This window comes from Ascaphus truei, chromosome 3, assembly GCF_040206685.1.
Source record: "Ascaphus truei isolate aAscTru1 chromosome 3, aAscTru1.hap1, whole genome shotgun sequence".
Taxonomy (NCBI): domain Eukaryota; kingdom Metazoa; phylum Chordata; class Amphibia; order Anura; family Ascaphidae; genus Ascaphus; species Ascaphus truei.
Window position 1 is genome coordinate 397,799,672 of NC_134485.1, and position 21,051 is coordinate 397,820,722.

Here is a 21,051-nt window from a genome sequence, read left to right on the forward strand (position 1 = left end):
CAAATAAGGCAATGTCGTGATTTACTCTGTATTGAGGGTTTATTGAAATCCGGCACAGGAACACTACCCTTTGTGTTGCACTTTGACCAGTTTAGAGGTTTACAAATAAAAACGTGGGATCCCTTTTACTCATGTATTGGTAAACTTCTCCAAAATGTGAGTCCATCGTGTGCCATTTATGGCTGAAATCCTGTGCAAATCCTTCTCTTTCTCATTTTCTTCTCTAATAAGGAAATACTGTACACACGTTACAACCATGGATCAGGTTCTCGTGGGATATACACTGTCTCCTTTTTGCAAAATGTGTGCACCCGGGAAAAAGTAACACCATGAAACCTCTTAAAGCACTGAAGTGGTTAATAACCCCACTGAAGAAGTTACAGGAGGGGTGGGGCTATACTAGCACTGTAGCCACGTCAGCTTGCAGTGCATGAAACCGCTCAAAACGCCTTCTTTTTTTTTTTTACCTAAACTTAATAAAGTTGTAATAGTTTGATTTTTTTTTTCTCCAGCTCAGCGTGCCGGGAGTTGTAGTCTTCCTTCTTCTCCTGCGGTGGCTCCTCTCCTGGACTGCTTGGTGGGACCGAGGTAAGCGATTCCCCAGGCTGGGAAGTCAGCAGCGCCCGGGCGCGGGTTCCATTCCAGCTCTGGGGGTTTTTTATGTAGTCACCTGGGTCCCAGTACTAGATGGAGAGGGGGGAGTTGCAGACCCCTGTCCGCCCCCCCACTACACCGAAGCTACTAAGTTGCAGTGGGAGCAGGATCTGGCAGTGCAGCTCGGGTTACGGGGTTGCATGGCTGGGTCTGGGACTGCATATAACTTCCCTGGTTCAGCACTGCTTGGATCTCCTGTCATTGCGGTAACTGGGCGTGCTGCTGGTGTAGTTTGCCCCCCCTCAGGCACGGCTGATCCGATCAGTGACACAGAGAGTTTGGGAAACTTGCTCAGGAGGGAGACTGAGACACATTGATAACTTCACCCCCTTCCCTGATGGAAAGCAGTGTTGTGATGGCAGACAGGGGTGCAGGCGGGGGTGCAGACGGGGTTGCAGGCAGGAGTGCCTACCAGAAACAGGCAGGCGAGAGAGAAAGTCATTGCTCTTACAATCCCCTTTCAGTATGAAGTGGATCAGGAACAAACGTTTTTTTCCTCCTGCAGCAATGATGGGGTTACATTGAGCCAATGCTGTCTTGTTTGTGCAGATAATGCTGTTGAAACCCAACACTTGCCAGAATGCCATAGAAAAATAATGATGTCCCGTGTGCCACTGAAGTAGTTAAACCAGGGCTAGCCAACTTCAGTCCTCTAGAGCTGCCAAACAGGTCAGGTTTTCAGGATATCCCTGCTTCAGCACAGGTGGCTCAATCAGTGACTCAGTGACTGAGCCACTTGTGCTGAAGCAGGGATATCCTGAAAATCTGACCTGTTTGGCAGCTCTAGAGGACAGGAATTGTCTACCCCTTTTAATAAACCAATAATATCATTACAGTAATTACAGCTTTGGTAAGTACCAGACAGGTCAGCAAAACAATGGATACAATAAGCCAATAAGAGGCTCGTTGCTGATAGCAGTGCAGTGATATAACACATTGTGTGATTAACTCTTTTAGTGTTTGAATGTAATTAGGGCGAGTAATGTGTGAGACATGCATCTATTGCTGAGTGTATCTTGTCTTTACTGTACCGTGTAAGGTTTTTATTATTTGCAGCCTGCTCCCAATTCCACAGTGCAGAGCCAGCGAACAATCTGAAAGGGACTAGTCCTAGAGGAGGGAACAGCTGCCTGGCTGTACATTCTGGCTGAAGCTTTAGGGGAAATCGCTGTAAGAATGGATAGGAGGTACTGTAAGTGATGTACGTAATGTATCTATTTGCAAGTCCACACCCAGAACATTCGTACTTTCAGGTTAAATACTGTATGATATTTGATAAGCCGTAAGAGCGTTCAAGGATTCGGCGTAATAGTTGGGAGCATATTAATGTTACTGTTATATCTAAAGGGCTTATTTCCACTATGTGCTGTTATATTATTATTTCACATGTATTACTGCTGTGAAGCGTTATGTACATGGATGGCCCTATATAAATAAAGATTTTTACATACAGTACATGCATTATTATAATGGACGTAGGTCTAGAGCAGTGTTTTTTTCAATAGGGATTCCTAGGAGCTCTTGGGTTCCCCAGGCATCCCTAAAGGGTTCCCTGTAATTTTCAGGTAATTTGACAATTGTACCAAATACAGAAGAATTTACAATGCATTTGATCTCAGACGTGCTATTAGAGAGGGTTGGGGTTCCTTACACTGCATCTGATCTCAGACGCGCTATTAGAGAGGGTTGGGGTTCCCTTACAATGCATCTGATCTCAGACGCGCTATTAGAGAGGGTTGGGGTTCCTTGCACTGCATATGATCTCAGACGCGCTATTAGAGATGGTTGGGTTCCCTTACAATGCATCTGATCTCAGAAGCGCTATTAGAGAGGGTTGGGGTTGCTCAGAATTTCACAATATAATTATAGGGTTCCTTGACCAAATGTAAAAAAAAAAGAAAAAGAGAAACACCAGTCTGGGGACTCGGCTGCAGAGCTGAAAAGCTAGGACTGTACGGCTGCGCTCATGGTGGGGTCGTTGCTACGTGCGCTTGTTCGGGACTCTTCAAAGCGACCTTATTGAAGGTAGCATAGTACAGGCGGCGATGTAGTGCGTCGTGGCTGCTGTAGTTTGGAGAGATAAATAAATGTGTCTTTCCTGGCTACAGTCACGTGACGACGTCAGCGTCACGTGAGCTGGTTCAGCCAAAGAGGGTGAACTAGCTCCGTGACTCGTTTGCCATGCCTCTGATCACCTCCCCAATCTCCTGCAGCCAAGTGCACAGATAGCTGTGGCTGCAGGAATGCGCGTGCCGCCGTCACCATGAGAGTGGCCTAAATGTAGTGTATTTGCTGGTAGTATCCAGTGTTGCAGTGCTCTGCATTGTGATGTTTAAATAAATCCACAGCTGTGTGTGTGTGTGTGTGTGTGTGTGTGTGTGTGTGTGTGTGTGTGTGAACCAAAGTAAGTCCAGGGCACATTACGCCCCTTTTCTTTAGGACCTTTGGGACCATATACTGGGTGCCTCACATGTAGGGTTACCAGGAGGCTTGTTCAAAAATACTGGACACAATGGTGTAAGGTGCGACGCGCGTGAGAATTGTTGGTGAGGAAGAATGTTATTTAGAAATAACCTAACTTACGTAATTTTTTCTTAATTTCACTCCAAGTATTCACCAATTTGCACCAATTTATGTTCTGTTTCGTAAAAAAATCTTGGGAGGGAGTGTCCTTACGAGGATTTTTTTTTAGGAAATAGAATATGAAATGGTGCAAATTGGTGCATGCTTGGAGTGCAATTTAGAACAAATTACATAATGGTCAGATCATTTATAAATGACTGACCTGCTGTCATACTGTACATGGCGAGCAATATTAATCTTAATGCTACCCCACAAATTCCAAGATTGTTGCACCCCTCCTCATCCTCTCTCTCCCTTCATCCTCTCACCCCCTCCCTTCATCCTCTCACCCCCTCCCTTCATCCTCTCACCCCCTCCCTTCATCCTCTCACCCCCTCCCTTCATCCTCTCACCCCCCTCCCTTCATCCTCTCACCCCCTCCCTTCATCCTCTCACCCCCTCCCTTCATCCTCTCACCCCTCCCTTCATTCTCTCACCCCCCTCCCTTCATCCTCTCTCATCCCCCCCCTCCCTTCATCCTCTCTCATCCCCCCCTCCCTTCATCCTCTCTCATCCCCCCCTCCCTTCATCCTCTCTCACCCCCCCCCCTCCCTTCATCCTCTCTCATCCCCCCCTCCCTTCATCCTCTCTCATCCCCCCTCCCTTCATCCTCTCTCATCCCCCCTCCCTTCATCCTCTCTCATCCCCCCCTCCCTTCATCCTCTCTCATCCCCCCTCCCTTCATCCTCTCTCATCCCCCCCTCCCTTCATCCTCGCTCATCCCCCCTCCCTTCATCCTCGCTCATCCCCCCTCCCTTCATCCTCGCTCATCCCCCCTCCCTTCATCCTCGCTCATCCCCCCTCCCTTCATCCTCGCTCATCCCCCCTCCCTTCATCCTCTCTCCTGTCCCCTCACTCTCTCTCTCCTCCACTCCCTCTCCATCCTCTCACTCCCTCTCCATCCTCTCTCCCCCCACTCCCTCTCCATCCTCCCCCCCACTCCCTCTCCATCCTCCCCCCCACTCCCTCTCCATCCTCCCCCCCACTCCCTCTCCATCCTCCCCCCCACTCCCTCTCCATCCCCCCCCCCCACTCCCTCTCCATCCTCTCCCCCCCGACTCCCTCTCCATCCTCTCTCCCCCCCGACTCCCTCTCCATCCTCTCTCCCCCCCGACTCCCTCTCCATCCTCTCTCCCCCCCGACTCCCTCTCCATCCTCTCTCCCCCCGACTCCCTCTCCATCCTCTCTCCCCCCCCGACTCCCTCTCCATCCTCTCTCCCCCCGACTCCCTCTCCATCCTCTCTCCCCCCCGACTCCCTCTCCATCCTCTCTCCCCCCCGACTCCCTCTCCATCCTCTCTCCCCCCGACTCCCTCTCCATCCTCTCTTCCCCCCGACTCCCTCTCCATCCTCTCTCCCCCCCGACTCCCTCTCCATCCTCTCTTCCCCCCGACTCCCTCTCCATCCTCTCTCCCCCCCGACTCCCTCTCCATCCTCTCTCCCCCCCGACTCCCTCTCCATCCTCTCTCCCCCCCGACTCCCTCTCCATCCTCTCTCCCCCCCGACTCCCTCTCCATCCTCTCTCCCCCCCGACTCCCTCTCCATCCTCTCTCCCCCCCGACTCCCTCTCCATCCTCTCTCCCCCCCGACTCCCTCTCCATCCTCTCTCCCCCCCGACTCCCTCTCCATCCTCTCTCCCCCCCCGACTCCCTCTCCATCCTCTCTCCCCCCCCGACTCCCTCTCCATCCTCTCTCCCCCCCCGACTCCCTCTCCATCCTCTCTCCCCCCCCGACTCCCTCTCCATCCTCTCTCCCCCCCGACTCCCTCTCCATCCTCTCCCCCCCCCGACTCCCTCTCCATCCTCTCTCCCCCCCGACTCCCTCTCCATCCTCTCTCCCCCCCGACTCCCTCTCCATCCTCTCTCCCCCCCGACTCCCTCTCCATCCTCTCTCCCCCCCGACTCCCTCTCCATCCTCTCTCCCCCCCGACTCCCTCTCCATCCTCTCTCCCCCCCGACTCCCTCTCCATCCTCTCTCCCCCCCGACTCCCTCTCCATCCTCTCTCCCCCCCGACTCCCTCTCCATCCTCTCTCCCCCCCGACTCCCTCTCCATCCTCTCTGTCCCCCCCACTCCCTCTCAATCCTCTCTGTCCCCCCCACTCCCTCTCATCCTCTCTGTCCCCCCCACTCCCTCTCATCCTCTCTGTCCCCCCTGACTCCCTCTCATCCTCTCTGTCCCCCCGGGCTCCCTCTCATCCTCTCTGTCCCCCCCACTCCCTCTCCATCCTCTCTGTCCCCCCCACTCCCTCTCCATCCTCTCTGTCCCCTCCACTCCCTCTCCATCCTCTCTGTCCCCTCCTCTCCCTCTCCATCCCCTCTCTGTCCCCTCCTCTCCCTCTCCATCCCCTCTCTGTCCCCCCCACTCCCTCTCCATCCCCTCTCCTCCCCAGCTGTTCTTATCTGATCGGCTCCGCGCTATGCCGCCAGTATCCTCCTCTGATCACCTCCAACCTCCGCTCTCCTGCTACCCACCCAAACTGGTAGGGCACCTCACTAATAATCAGGACTGTCCCAACTGGACCGGGACATTGTCACAATTTTTGGGGCATCAGGACAGCTCACTAAAAAACGGGACTGTCCTGGCTAAACCGGGACATCTGGTCACCGTAGTAATACCGCACACATACATGTCCATTATTATCTCATTTTTTACTGGACAGAGTAACCAAATACCGGGCTGTCCGGTTCAATACCGGACACCTGGCAACCCTAATCACATGCCTATCACATCTCTGATCCTACATGGGATATTCTTAATCCTTCTACTTGTCACGTTCACAATTACCCATGCAATTTCATGCATTAAGGATCAAGTTCTTGGATCGGATGATTTTGCAGAACTATCTGTCTTTAAACTTGTCTTACATTTTTTTTCAAACTATGGGTGTCTGTTAGCCTGGTGCTGGACTTTATCTGATATTTCTCTGGCATTTTCATTAGTATGAGATCTTAATCGCTTTAATATGTTCTGATCTATTACCTACGCAGTCGCTCTACTCTGGGGACTGCTGTTCACTCCCTATTTTTAAAGTTTTTTTTTATTGTGGTTGTTTTTATATTTGATAGCCCCAGACTACGCTTAAAGCAAATCGGGTGGGACCCCAATTTCTTTGGAAATTTGTTTTACCATTCATAGTTTCAGTGCATACACACAAAGGTGTGTGTGTATTTAGATACAATATATTTGTTCAAAAAAAGGTTGGACATCTTTTTAGAAAGGAAAGGTATACAGGGATATGAATAGGGGTTTGAAATGGGTTAGACACAATGGGGAACTAGATGGGAAAAACCCCACTGTCCCTGAGAGTATCCACCAGCGCTCTAAATTAATACAATTGGTAAAGGCATTTACACATTAGTCACATATGTAGGATGGGGTTTACACAATACAATAAAGATATATTTTGATACTTCCGTGTCAGGTGACTCGCGACGTCGATGAGCGGTCACCACAGCCACCTCGGGTAACACGTGGCCTTGAGTCTGAGTTGTGACGTGCCGGTGGCCACGTGTTACCCGAGGTGGCTGTGGTGACCCCTCATCGACGTCGCGAGTCACCTGACACGGAAGTGCAGGCTTCGTCGCTCGAGGAGGAGAAGGAGGGTTAGGACTCAAACACCCCGACCATCAGACTATCTATGTGCCTCTGTTCCTGCGGTCTATCACAGTACCGAAGTGCCTTAAAACAACTATATTGTTGTAAGTGTTTTTAACCGTTTTTTCTTGTGGATAAATTAGACTATACTACTCTATGGGCCTTGCGCTTTTTTTCTTTTTGTATACAGGGATATACCAAATAAGTATATATGGGAAGGATGTTGATCCAGGGATTAATCCGATTGCCAATTCTTGGAGTCAGGAAGGAATTTATTTTTCCCCTTATGAGATATCATTGGATGATATGTCACTGGGTTTTTTGTTTGCCTTCCTCTGGATCAATAAGTAAGTATAGATATAGGATAAATTATCTGTTGTCTAAATTTAGCATAGGTTGAACTTGATGGGCGTACGTCTTTTTTCAACCTCATCTACTATGTAACTACTATGTAACTGTCATCACTGTGATCCATCAATCTCAGCCATTCTGGTTGCCATGGATACTGCTGGTCCTATGGCGGATTTTGGACTTTTTCTATATTCTAGCTGGTATAATGGACTGATGTATATTATGCTATGTGGTGGTCACCCGTTGTGTTTATATATTACAGTAACCTAGTATTTATGGCTCGTGGGGGGACGCTTGTTGGGTATTGATGCAATTTTTTTTTTTTTTTTTAAACCCGGCTGGGTGATGTGCTTTTCGCATGCGCGAGGCGAAGCTAGAGAAGGACCTATCTTGAAGATAAGGTGTGTCACCATAGTCAATAAGTCCATTGGAGCGAATTCTTTGTTCCGGTATTTATTCAGAGACAAATAGAGTACAGTATCACAGCATCATTCTTTACAGGCAATGTCATAGCTGGCTTTCTAACAAGTTATGAATGGAGAATTAGTGTAAGTTCCAAGCAACTCTTGTAAGTTCCAAATAATTCTGAGTTAAATGCACACAGGATCACACAATTATGCCAAGTATCCGGACAAGCTCATATATTTACTTGTTTTTCCCAATTTCAACTGTCATTTCAACATGTTATATTTGACTGGTAACATACTCTCTGATCCTGCTATACATCCTCATTATATATTACGAGTATAACCCGTTCTTGCCCTTGTCTATCTTTCTACCTCCCTAAATTCCTACCTGTCTTCCATCCTGTGATGTATGTCTAACTTAGAGGCACGTTCTATAGTGCCGGGCGCGTGCTGCGTCGTGCGCGCGCGCGGGTTTTTAGTTGGCTGACGTTAGTCAGACTTTCTATAGAAGGGCCGCGCGCGCGCACGGCAGGGAGAGGGGAGCCGACAGACAGCGGCGAAGATGAGGAAATTCATCTTTTCGCGCTGCTGCCTGCGCTCAAATGTATGTGTGTGTGTGTGTGTGTGTGCGCGTGTGTGTGTGTGTGTGTGTGTGTGTGTGTGTGTGTGTGTGTGTGTGTGTGTGTGTGTGTGTGTGTGTGTGTGTGTGTGTGTGTGTGTGTGTGTGTGTGTGTGTGTGTGTGTGTGTGTGTGTGTGTGTGTGCGCGTGCGAAAATAACTGCAGAAGTAAAAAAAAAAATATTTCTTAAGATTTTTTTAAAGAAAAAAAAAAACTTTATCTAGGACTTACTTTCACTCACACAACCCATGCACACACATATACACACATATACACACATACATACACATATACACACATATACCTTACCTGCAGCTCCCGGCACTATATACACGAAAAGCATGCGGCACGTGCACGCGCGTTCGCATAGGAACGCACGGCCGCATGCTGTATATTACAGCCCTTAGACTCACTCCGTTCTTATCTATTTAGCTTTGAAGACAAATACTGATTGTCTGCATATCTGAGTTTTTTTTCTACAGCTACTATTTTTAGTTAACTAAATGTATACCAAAGTCTATCTATCTCTATCAGACAATATGGCGTCTCTTCTGTTCAGGATTTGACATCATTATATCTTCAGTCCCCTCTATAGTTCATAAGAGATCTATCTGTGGGTCTCGTGAGCATCAGTGATTAAACTACGAGTGGTTCCCACCAAACCTTTAAACTTACAATATAAACACAGTAATATGAAAAACATTAGTAACATAACCATAAATAATACAATAATTGGGTGTAACATAAAATATAATATACCAGCTCCTAATCCTTTCTGTGGTCCCATGTGGAATAGTGAGGTCCACCAAGATATCTTTTCTGTATCGTATTCCTTTCTTATATGTAACAATTCTTTGGTGTTGTGTTCCAGAACTACCCTTGCCTGTCCTAGTTCATTATTTCCCTTGTCAATCACTTCTTTAAAATTGTCTGCCTCTGTTAACCATTGGTACATTTCTTTCCCAAATCCTAAATGTTCCACCCAACCCTGGGGTATGTAGTACACAAGATTGTGTGTACTATTCTGTATTATTGGAGCCTGGATAGTACCATAACTTCCCTTCATCAAAATAGTTTTGTTCAATGTACAGCACACACCCTTATCGATCCACTTTATCACAGAACAATCATGTGTATGGATCGCCTGTGGTCCATACCCTTCCTGATTCCAACAACACTTTCCAGCTCCTAAATACCACATAGGATTTAATGGAGGGTTAGTAACCTTGACTGTACATGTATCTTTCTGCCAACACCATACAGTGTAATATGTTTCTGTATGTACAGTAGTGATTCCCATTGCACAAAGGAAGTCTCCATTTATCTTTTCACAATTATCAGTGTCTACTTCATAATATACAGGTGTTCTACCCATTCCTGTTGTTTTTATATAGTGTAGACCTCCCCTTCATTGAAGTTGTCCATTGGCCCTTCTGCATTATTCCCATATCAATTATTCTAGCTAAAACATAATCACATCTTGACACAGGAATTGAACTTCCAAAATATCAGTTTTCATACTTCTTTCACTTGTTTTTAGCATTACATCCCATCCATGCTCCGCTTCACCACTTGAGGTGTTGCCTGGCATAGATACTGATCTGTGGATGTTCTGATGCTATTTCCATGGCCAATGTCCTGACAATAGTGATTGGAGCATTATTTTTGCATTGGTGTATATTACTTGTAAATGATTGCACATTATATTCTTTCCTGTATCATTTATAGTCTAGATACTATATGTGTTTATACTTAGAAACCCTGCTGCTATAGACCTATAAATAGCGGTCTGTATTTTAGCTTGGGAGTGTATAATATTTTGCTGAAGCGTATTTATCTAAGGCCTCGGCCAGGGTGGTGCTGAGCGGGCGGGCTCATGCTGGCTGCGATGATCCACATTGCAGCAATGTGTGTGCCCAATGTGAGCATGCGCGGCGCTTAGCTGCGTGCCAAGCAAGCAAATTTGAATTTGCCGCTTGCTTGCGCCGCCGCGCATGAGCACTTGCACGCTCAGCACCACCCTGGCCGCAACCTAAATCAGCATGTTTACTCCCTAATTTTGCCATATGTATCAGTCTGCTTGACATGGTTTCAATATCAATACCATTTTAAATACCTGTTAAAGTTCCCATACCTACTAAAACAGTATTGTGATGGATTGGATAAAATGCCTATTTCTTCATCTGTAATACTTTGCTATGATTCCTTACTCAAAATGGCTACCGCAGCTACCCCTCCCTTCAAGTAAGGAAGATGGCACCGAGGAATTCCACTCAAATGCTGATGTGTCCAAAAAACCTGCAATAACAGGACCATAAACTGCAACAACAAGACCATACAAGGAAAAGACCCAACAAGAACCAATGAGATGCTGACATGTGTATTTACACACAACCTTTAGACCTGAGAGAGCTCCTTTTGCATACAATCCCCCAATGCAGCCTCTATATATGAACGTGGTCTGTAGGAATAAAGTCAGACATTATCATACTGAACTCCTGTGTGTCAGCGTGATATTTTCTCAGTGCATGCAATATATATATATATATATATATATATATATATATATATATATATATATATATATATATATATATATATATATATATATATATATATATATATATATATATATATATATATATATATATATATATATATATATATATATATATATATATTATAAAATATAATCTGGACGAGGACAGATACTCTGAAGACGTTTTTGGTCTGATCCAAATTATCCAATTCAGCTGGCGCCCCACGTTGGGCACCAGCTGAATTGGATAATTTGGATCAGACCAAAAACGTCTTCAGAGTATCTGTCCTCGTCCAGATTATTTTCCATATATATATATATATATATATATATATATATATATATATAGTGCATGCACTATATATATATATATATATATATATATATATATAGTGCATGCACTGAGAAAATATCACGCTGACACACAGGAGTTCAGTATGATAATGTCTGACTTTATTCCTACAGACCACGTTCATATATAGAGGCTGCATTGGGGGATTGTATGCAAAAGGAGCTCTCTCAGGTCTAAAGGTTGTGTGTAAATACACATGTCAGCATCTCATTGGTTCTTGTTGGGTCTTTTCCTTGTATGGTCTTGTTGTTGCAGTTTATGGTCCTGTTATTGCAGGTTTTTTGGACACATCAGCATTTGAGTGGAATTCCTCGGTGCCATCTTCCTTACTTGAAGGGAGGGGTAGCTGCGGTAGCCATTTTGAGTAAGGAATCATAGCAAAGTATTACAGATGAAGAAATAGGCATTTTATCCAATCCATCACAGTATCAAACCAGTCTCTTTTCTTTCTGGTGTATCCTGTGTTATGAGAATCTAACCATTGACCAGAATGATACAGAGCTGTTCTGACACATGGACTGCTCGGTTTGCATTAGCCCATATTATCACTCTCCCACTTCTGCTTCCTGACGTTTGTATACATTGCTGGTCTCACTCAGTGATTGTTACTATTCATACAGCTTCACTGGTGTCATTTAAATATGGTGGGGAGTAATAATATACAGGCATACCCCGCATTAACATACCCAATGGGACCGGAGCATGTATGTAAAGCGAAAATGTACTTAAAGTGAAGCACTACCTTTTCCCACTTATCGATGCATGTACTGTACTGCAATCGTTATATGCGTGCATAACTGATGTAAATAACGCATTTGTAACAGTCTCTATAGTCTCCCTGCTTGCGCACAGCTTCGGTACAGGTAGGGAGCCGGTATTGCTGTTCAGGACGTGATGACAGCCGCATGCGTGAGCTGCCATTTGCCTATTGGGCGATATGTACTTACTCGCGAGTGTACTTAAAGTGAGTGTACTTAAAGCGGGGTATGCCTGTATAGTGTGCCAATAAAGACCACCGTCTTGATCTTCACATATGTCTCTATCACTTAGTTTATGTCCCGCAGTATGTCCAAACAAAGTGTGTGCAATAGAGGGTTTTTTGTGAATGTTTCTTTTCTCCTCTTGCCTCCGATCTGGTCAGTCATCTTTGGTTCCGGAAACGGTGATTCTTCTTCTGTAGCCACTTTTGAACATCACTGGTTCCAAAAAGTTTCCGATACCATGGACTTGTTATCGTTATACGCTCAGGGGGAAAGAACATTCCTGGTTATCCGGTACTTTGTCCAAATGGGACTCTCTTCCAGGTTTCCAAATTCATCCTTCACCTGGGGAGAAACTCAAGCACAGTATCAGGTTCTTGGCAGCGATATCTGTTCATATTCACATGCCTTTCCTTGTATAATTTACATTAATCTATATATACTGTGTGTATAATACCTTTCTTTGGATTTTGTGACTTAGAATTTTATCACGTTTCTATACTATAATAATATTACAGAATTTCTTTAAAATTTCAGAAAGGACTTTCTTTAATATATCTGATATATCTCTCACCCCCCACCCCCCGCCAACAAACATGTATATTCTATAACCGTGTTTGTAGTAAGATACACATTTCCCTGCAACTTTTTTTGTACCTGCAGTAACTTTCAATCTTTTTAATTGCTGCTGTTCAAAAATCAGACAGGACCGGTTCATTTGGAAAAACAAACAGTCAGTTTCCTGTCATAGGTTTGAACAGAAAAACCTTCATAACAAAAAAAAAAAAAAAAAACAAACAAAAAAAATCTATAAAATCTTCCCTATAAAACAAAATAAAAATAAAAACTTCATCATTAATAACTATTTATTTCTAATGTCAAAGTACTTTTCTAACAATTCCCACCATGTAAAACTTTGAACACAAGAACAAATTCACTCCCCCCTGCACCGTCCCAGCCTTGGACGGTACCACGTACAAGGGATCTGTCTGCTCCTGTACACTAAGTTACCATACCGTTACCATACCGGTGAATGTTTAACCCATTCTTAGTCAGTGACTAATTACTGTTATTAACATTATACATGTAGCCCCCTGTAAACAGCACGGGCTATACATATCTTTCTCCTACTGTGGTAAGTCCTGTTAAGGGCAGGCGCCAGTAGTAATCGTGGGTTTTCCCCCTTTATGCCCTGCCTTGAGTGATAGATGCAGGCCCCTGACTCTCTGCTGCAGGCATGAGACAGAGGGGAGGTCCTGCTGACATCATGAGAGGTGGGGCTGACTCTATTTAGAAGCCAGTTCCTGTGAGTGACAGAGTTCAAGTCAGTCTAGCCTAGTCTGTCCTGGGAGTTGGAGGAGAGGAGTAGGTCGAGCTCTCTCCTGGGAGCAGGAGAGAGAGAGAGAACTCTGGCCTATACAGTTGGAGAGTGAGCAGAGCTACGGTGGACCAACGCCCCTCACCCTGAAGAGGGGGTGATGGGGAAGATCTATCCCCACCCAGAGGATACCCTCTGAGGTGGGCATTGGGGTATTGAGGCCCCTCACAGACCATCCTGTCGGAGTGCATCTTGGAGGAAAGGAGAGGAGAGGAGAAGGCCTGTACACATTTGGAGTGCCTTGTGTGCTGCTGCGTGCTGCCAAGGCTGCTGTGTGCGAGCTAGAGACAATAAAGAGACATTGCTGATTTTACCAACGAGACTGTGTGTGATTCTGGAGCATCCACCCTGGGACCAGGGTTATCTCTTCTATACGGGTCCTACCCCATATCCCTGGGAAGGTATAGAGGATGGAGGTGATGCACCACCACTAAAGAATGAGGCAACTACCCCAGAAGCCTGGTCCTGTGTCCCCAACATCATCGCGGGAAACTCAGGCCCTCCTGTTACCGGCAGGTACGCACCACTCAAGCACATGTAGCCAGCCCTCACACACCCTAGATATAACATCTGTGTCTGGGGGGGGGGAGGGGGGAATATGGGTTACATTTGGAGGCGAGCTGCTGAGATCCAGAACAGGACAGGCTTACAGCGAAGCAGAGCGGGAAGAGTGATGTGCACTCTCCGGTCAAGTGCTAAAGAAAGTAGGGCATGCCATACCGGGGGTAGTCAGGGGAGCGTGGACCTCCGCTCCCGCACAGTACGCCGAGGGTGGCGTAAGATGGGTGCATAGCTATAGCTGTCCTAGTCCCTTGAGGCAGATAGTGTGAGGCAACTGGGGGGGTCAGCCTGCTAACGTGTCCAGGGACCATGGCCCAGGGCCCGCACTATGAGTGGCCAAAAGTAGGGACGCCCGTACTTAGGAAGATGCCCAGTACACTAGCTAGCACCCACATAAAACGCACCACAGAGCACTTGCCGGAACAGTCACCGAGTACAGTGCACAAGGAAGGAGTTCTGCCTAGCCTGGGGTATGCCATCTCATACTAGTGGGCAACAGAGAAAGCATGCAGAGAGTATCAGAAAGTGTCAGTGGGTACAGCCAGTGTCTAGGTTCGTGTTACACCGTAGACACTGAGCGTAGTGCACATTTACATGTGGTGGGCTCATCGAAGATGGCAGCCGTCACTACATGTGCTCCACGGAGCAAAGAATAACTAAAATGGCGTTTCCCGCCAATCCTGGCGCGCGCACGTGAATCGTGCAAAGAGACTGTACGAGAAATGTGGCAGGAAATGTGCAGGGGTTTGGCGCCAAACCCAGATCCCCTGCAAGAGGAGCGGCGCGAAAGCCCACCCACCTGTGCTGTGACTGGCCCACAAACCAGGCCACGTCATACTAAAAGAAGGATTGCCCCGCCTCTGGATTCCACCAGAGGGAGGGGCCACAAGGAGAGCCAATCAGAAGCGTCCTCCCCAGCAAAGGGAGGGACAGGAAGCAAGAGCGAGGAGCTTCACTTCAGCCTGGCATTCGAGGAGCAAGGAGCTGAAACACTGAACTGTTCCACCCCTGAGCTAAAAATGTCAGAGATGAGCACCACGATCTACCAGCTACCAGGAGGCTTACTGGTAGTGGAGGTGGAGAGCCACGAGTGCCACTGCGGGATACCCGGAGCGGTCCCAAGCACCAAGGCACGATGCCCTCAATGCGGCACGTTTTACCTGTCGCCTAACGAGCCATGGCCACTGATCGAGACCCCGCGGGGTGCCTCTCCGGGAACACTAACGGAGGTGGCGGAGACGAAAGACAAGGCTGCCCTAGTTCCCCGTTGCAACCAAGCGGGAAGAACCAAGGCCCAGCCAGCTACAGAGCCGAGAGAACCGTCGGCGGAGAAGAGCGCAACCGCAATGGAGGTATCAGAGCGGGCCCGTTTCGTACCAATACCCACTGGTTGTATCGCAGAAGAACCTGGTGACTCCCTTGCGGAGGATCCGATCGTGATATCCTCGGAGGAAGAGGTTGGCGTACCATCGGTGGCGATGCGCCTACCGGCGAACCACCCCAGCGGTAACAAAGAGGAGCAGACGAGTCCGGACACCTTCCAACGGCGAGCGCTGGTGCGGCCTGAGGCCTGTAGATGTCCCACGGCCGTGGTGACTTCCAGTGCGGCGGAGATGGCGTCCAAGACAACTCCGGAGGACCCCGAGATCACCAAACAGCAGCGGAGCGGTAAGGAGACTCCACCACCCCCTTACTCCCGGCATGCGAAGACGGCAACCGCGGAGGACGAGAAGGAGAGGCTTGCGGCCTACTTGTCCGTCCGTGAACCGGATGCTCCACTACCGCCCCTTACGGTCCTCGACGTACTTCCGGTGCGTGACCACGGAGCGGATGGAGATTCCGTGGGCACCGGCAATGACGTCACTTCCGGGCCCGACGGGAAGAGAGGCCCGGGAGCGCTGTTCTCCCCACGGAGAGTAGCCATGGCCACTGCAATGGCCACCCTAAAGAGCTGAGGTCCATCGAGAGAAGCGCGAAGTATGGAGAAGAAAGCCCCCAAGAAAGCGTCCCTTGGTCGCGGTATTACCCGCTTGCTGGACACTGACTTGAACATTGCCCCTACCCCAACCCCTAGCTCAGTCGCCCCGGCCACTGCCCCTGCCCCGTCACGAGTGTTGTCACCGGGACCTAGCGGGGATAAATTGAGCAAGTACCCCAAATATTCCAGAGATTGGCGGGACTGGGAATTGAGCGATGAGGGGTCGGATGGGGAAATACCATACGACAATGTGATACGTGTGCCTAACCCTGTGCCGTTTTCTCCTACAGCTAGAGGGAGAGCCCGAGGGTCCCACACTCCAGCAGTGGCTGGGTCTGTCAGTACGGTGGTTCACAAGATGAACCCTACATGGTATTTCAACGCCAAAGGGAGGAGAGATTGCTCGCGCTCTACAGAGGCGGGGACGTCCGGTGTCTCGTCCCAAGCAGAGTCAGAGGTAGAGAACACTAGCCATTCCACCGAGTACGAGCACCGTGACAAGTGGTGGGCACCCCTGTTCACTGGGTACCACGAAGGTATGTACCGTACGCGCTTCCGGCTCATTAAGAACAACATAGTTGATCATTGGTGGGCGGCAGGTGTCTTTACACCCCAGGAGGTGGAGGACGAGATAGAGCAGAAACTGATTCAGCCCAAAGGCCCCAGTATACTGTATGACGAGATTGCTCCTATAGAACCAGAGTTTTGGGTACTGCCAAGCAGGGCGGGTCACCGTAAGCTCACTAAGTTGAGCCGAGCCGACAGAGCCATAGTGGCTAGGTATAGACAGTCCCATGGATACGAATACCCTTATGTGCCTGAGCCCATAATGAGGGAAATAGAGGAGAGCAGAGATAGTTGGCTCCGAGAAGCCGTACAAGAATATCTCCGAACAAAATTGGGTAAAGCTGGTTATCATAATGAGGACCGGAAAAGTGAGTTGGTCAGGATCTGAAGTATAGGACGGTGCATATACATGCACAGTGTAATATATCGGCCAGAGCATGGGTCGGTGCAGTCCTTCTTTGTGACCATTACGGATCACAATGGCAGAAAAGTAAGGAAACCTGATCCGAAGCATTACGGTTAGGGTTCTCCACGTTGGGTGTAACCGGTGTTTTTGTATTAATACCTCATGGGAGCATATGTTATGACTACCAAACTGCATGATATGTGTTTGTTTCCCAGGTTGTTCATCGCAGGATGGTACTGCTAAAGCTAGGTCCAAGTGGAGACCATTGGATTCCACCAGAGGGAGAGTGTAGCCCCCTGTAAACAGCACGGGCTATACATATCTTTCTCCTACTGTGGTAAGTCATGTTAAGGGCCGGCGCCAGTAGTAATCATGGGTTTTCCCCCTTCACGCCCTGCCTTGAGTGATAGATGCAGGCCCCTGACTGCTGCAGGCATGAGACAGAGGGGAGGTCCTTCTGACATCATGAGAGGTGGGGCTGACTCTATTTAGGAGCCAGTTCCTGTGAGTGACAGAGTTCAAGTCAGTCTAGCCTAGTCTGTCCTGGGAGTTGGAGGAGAGGACTAGGTCGAGCTCTCTCCTGGGAGCAGGAGAGAGAGAACTCTGGCCTATACAGTTGGAGAGTGAGCAGAGCTACGGTGGACCAATGCCCCCCACCCTGATGAGGGGGTGATGGGGAAGATCTATCCCCACCCAGAGGATACCCTGTGAGGTGGGCATTGGGGTATTGAGGCCCCTCACAGACCATCCTGTCGGAGTGCATCTTGGAGGAAAGGAGAGGAGAAGGCCTGTACACATTTGGAGTGCCTTGTGTGCTGCTGTGTGCTGCCAAGGCTGCTGTGTGCGAGCTAGAGACAATAAAGAGATATTGCTGATTTCACCAGAGACTGTGTGTGATTCTGGAGCATCCACCCTGGGACCAGGGCTATTTCTTCTATACGGGTCCTACCCCATATCCCTGGGAAGTTATAGAGGATGGAAGCGCTGCACCACCACTAAAGAATGAGTCAACTAGCCCAGAAGCCTGGTCCTGTGTCCCCAACAGCATCGCGGGAAACTCAGGCCCTCCTGTTACCGACAGGTACGCACCACTCAAGCACGTGTAGCCAGCCCTCACACACCCTAGATATAGCATCTGTGTCTGGGGGGGGTGGGGGGGGGGGAGAATATGGGTTACATACATTTTATTGAATCAATCTTTCTCTTCTTTCTTTCTCGTCTTTCTTTGTCTATTTCTTTCTTTGTCTCCTTTCTTTCTTTCTTTCTTTCTTTCTTTGTCTCCTTTCTTTCTTTCTTTCTTTCTTTCTTTGTCTCCTTTCTTTCTTTGTCTCCTTTCTTTCTTTCTTTCTTTCTTTCTTTCTTTCTTTCTTTGTCTCCTTTCTTTCTTTCTTTCTTTGTCTCCTTTCTTTCTTTCTTTCTTTCTTTCTTTCTTTCTTTCTTTCTTTCTTTGTCTCCTTTCTTTGTCTCCTTTCTTTCTTTCTTTCTTTCTTTGTCTCCTTTCTTTCTTTCTTTCTTTCTTTGTCTCCTTTCTTTCTTTCTTTCTTTCTTTCTTTGTCTTCTTTCTTTCTTTCTTTGTCTCCTTTCTTTCTTTCTTTCTTTCTTTCTTTCTTTCTTTCTTTCTTTCTTTCTTTCTTTCTTTCTTTCTTTGTCTCCTTTCTTTCTTTGTCTCCTTTCTTTCTTTCTTTGTCTCTTTGTCTCCTTTCTTTCTTTCTCTCCTTTCTTTCTTTCGAAACATGGAATCAAACTACGATTTCCTTTAGCATCTGTCTGCCTATATTCCTCCCCTTCATCTTCCTCTACCACGTCTGGTATTAGAATGATTTGCAGGAGGTGGGTAGTGGTCCGTGCCATACACTCACACATTTTACTAAAATCTCTTGACTATCCATTCATCTTTTCCATGAATCTCTCTCTCTCTCTCTCTCTTTGTATCCATATGGGCAGATGTTCAGCTAGAACACATACCACAATAGGAGCTATCACTATATATTATTCCACTCTGTGCTGGGCTGGGAGACTATTTTCAGGATATCCCGCTTCAGCACAGGTGGCTCAGTCATAGATTGAGCCACCTATGCTGAAGCTGGGATTACCTGAAAACCTGACCTGTTGTTGGGCCTTAAGGGCTAGAGTTGAGCACCCCTGGAATAGGAGACATTATAGTATAAAATATTACTCTATTAAATATATTGTCTACTACAACAGCAGTGCGCAAACTGGGATGGCAGAGATTAAAAAAAAAGATTGTGGGGGGGTGGGTTTCTGGTGCGGTCAGTTTCAGAGGTCCCGCGCTCTCCCCCCAGGCATTTAAATTAAATGCCGGGGGACACGAGGCCTCTGCAACCTCTACTTACCGAGGTTCAGCCGGCTTCGGGACGCGTTACCGCTGCGGGGTCATGTGACGTCACACGAAAATGGCACCACGTGAGGTAAGGGGAGGGGGGGACGCGGCGCACGAAGGAGGAGAGCAAGTACGGGGGTGCAGCAAAACAGCATGCGCGCACCTGTACTACAATACGACATCTATTCAGTATTTGGGATATTTGTTCTGCTGACACTTTTGAGATTATTACCGTTAATAAAATGATGCGTGCTAGTTGTAATTGAATTTACTGATGGTACTTCTGTTTTATTAGAGGTGCTAAAAAAACGTTGTCTGTTCTGAATGTAAACGCTCAGACATGCAGTGTTTGTTCAGAGCAGTCTTTGCTCGGGGGCAAAACAATTGCCCTCTGTGGGATTTGAAGCCGGTGATAACGGGAAGTTGCATTATTTTGAGTGTTTTGCTTTTTTTTTAATGGAGTTTAACCACTTTAATAAACTCCTCAGCAAAGTACTGACTTGCAGGTCCCTTCTGCTAAATAGAATTCACATTTTGCTTGAAATATGCAGTATCTGTTACTAACAGATATTCCTGGCTTGCTGAAGCAGTAAATTGCTTTGAACCAGCTTTTCAATTTAACCTTGATTTCTTTTTCCCCCTTTGTTTATTGTTTTGGACTTTCAGCCTTGTACTTAGAAACTGATCTCAATGGGTGACGTTGGTTAAAATATACACAGTATATAGATGTCCACCTTTTTGTATGCATACAACACAGCTCAGGCGTGCCCAACTCCAGCCCTCAAGGGCCACCACACAGGTCAAGTATTAGGGATATCACTGCTTCAGCACAGGTGGCTTGATCAGTGGCTCAGTCAATCCCCCGCTCCCTTCCCTTTTCTAGGCTGTGCATGTTTAACAACCTTCAGTCTCTCATGATCTGTTTTAGGTTGCACACTGGGCAGCATTTTAGTGGCTCTTCTTTGCATTACTATTATGTTTGTCCTTCTCCAGGACTGGACACGAAACTCTAGGTGAGATCTTACCAGAAACCCATTAATCTGCATAACCGAACATTCTGCTTGCTTCCCCCTTGTCTGTCTGCCTTGTTAGTACACACTTCTCCATTGAATGCACACTAGATTGCCGTAACAGCAATGTTACAAAGTGATCTTGGACTTTACAAGTGTCCTGATGACTCCAGGGCCGCGGCACACCCAAGGCAAAAAAAGACATGCTTGTTTTCTAGGTAATGATGGAGAGGTCGGCCAGAATGAAACGGAAGTGGCGCCTCTTCCGTTTCCACCAGCCAGCGGGCATGCATGGGATTACTGCTGCGGCATACTGTGTCCCATATATAGAACCAAAACTTCCACAACCGCAAGAAACCCAAAAGTCCATTCAAGCTAATCGACACTTTTTGGTCCAGGCACGTCGAGCTGTGGTAAGGAAAACTGGAGATGTTGCAAGCAAGTTGACCAAAAATGTACTGATTTTTGGAGATAACATCTCCAGTTTTCCTTACCACTGCTTGATGTATCTGGGCCAAAGTGTCTTTTCGTGCTGGAAAGTGTCTTTGGCCCATATGTACAAAGCAGTTCTAAGACACTTTTCAGCAGCAACAAAAAGCGCATGCGTAAGCATGACAGATATTTAAGGCCCATAATTACAAAGTAGTCGTTAGTCATTTTTGTCATATGCCTAAGCATGCTCTTTAAAAAAA

The 21,051-nt window shown here is 47.3% G+C and overlaps 2 long non-coding RNA genes across 2 annotated transcripts in view; both read left to right on the plus strand.

The window, feature by feature from the left end:
* The first annotated feature begins 434 nt into the window (after positions 1–434).
* LOC142490347 (uncharacterized) overlaps positions 435–21,051 on the plus strand; it is a 56,614-nt gene continuing 35,997 nt past the window's right edge. Inside the window, exon 1 of the long non-coding RNA XR_012800034.1 lies at positions 435–588. This is a non-coding gene — a long non-coding RNA (uncharacterized LOC142490347). The remainder of the gene's footprint in view (positions 589–21,051) is intronic.
* LOC142491170 (uncharacterized) lies at positions 16,330–20,721 on the plus strand. Its single transcript, XR_012800323.1, has 3 exons — positions 16,330–16,571; positions 17,893–18,089; positions 20,278–20,721. It is a non-coding gene; the product is annotated as an uncharacterized LOC142491170 (long non-coding RNA).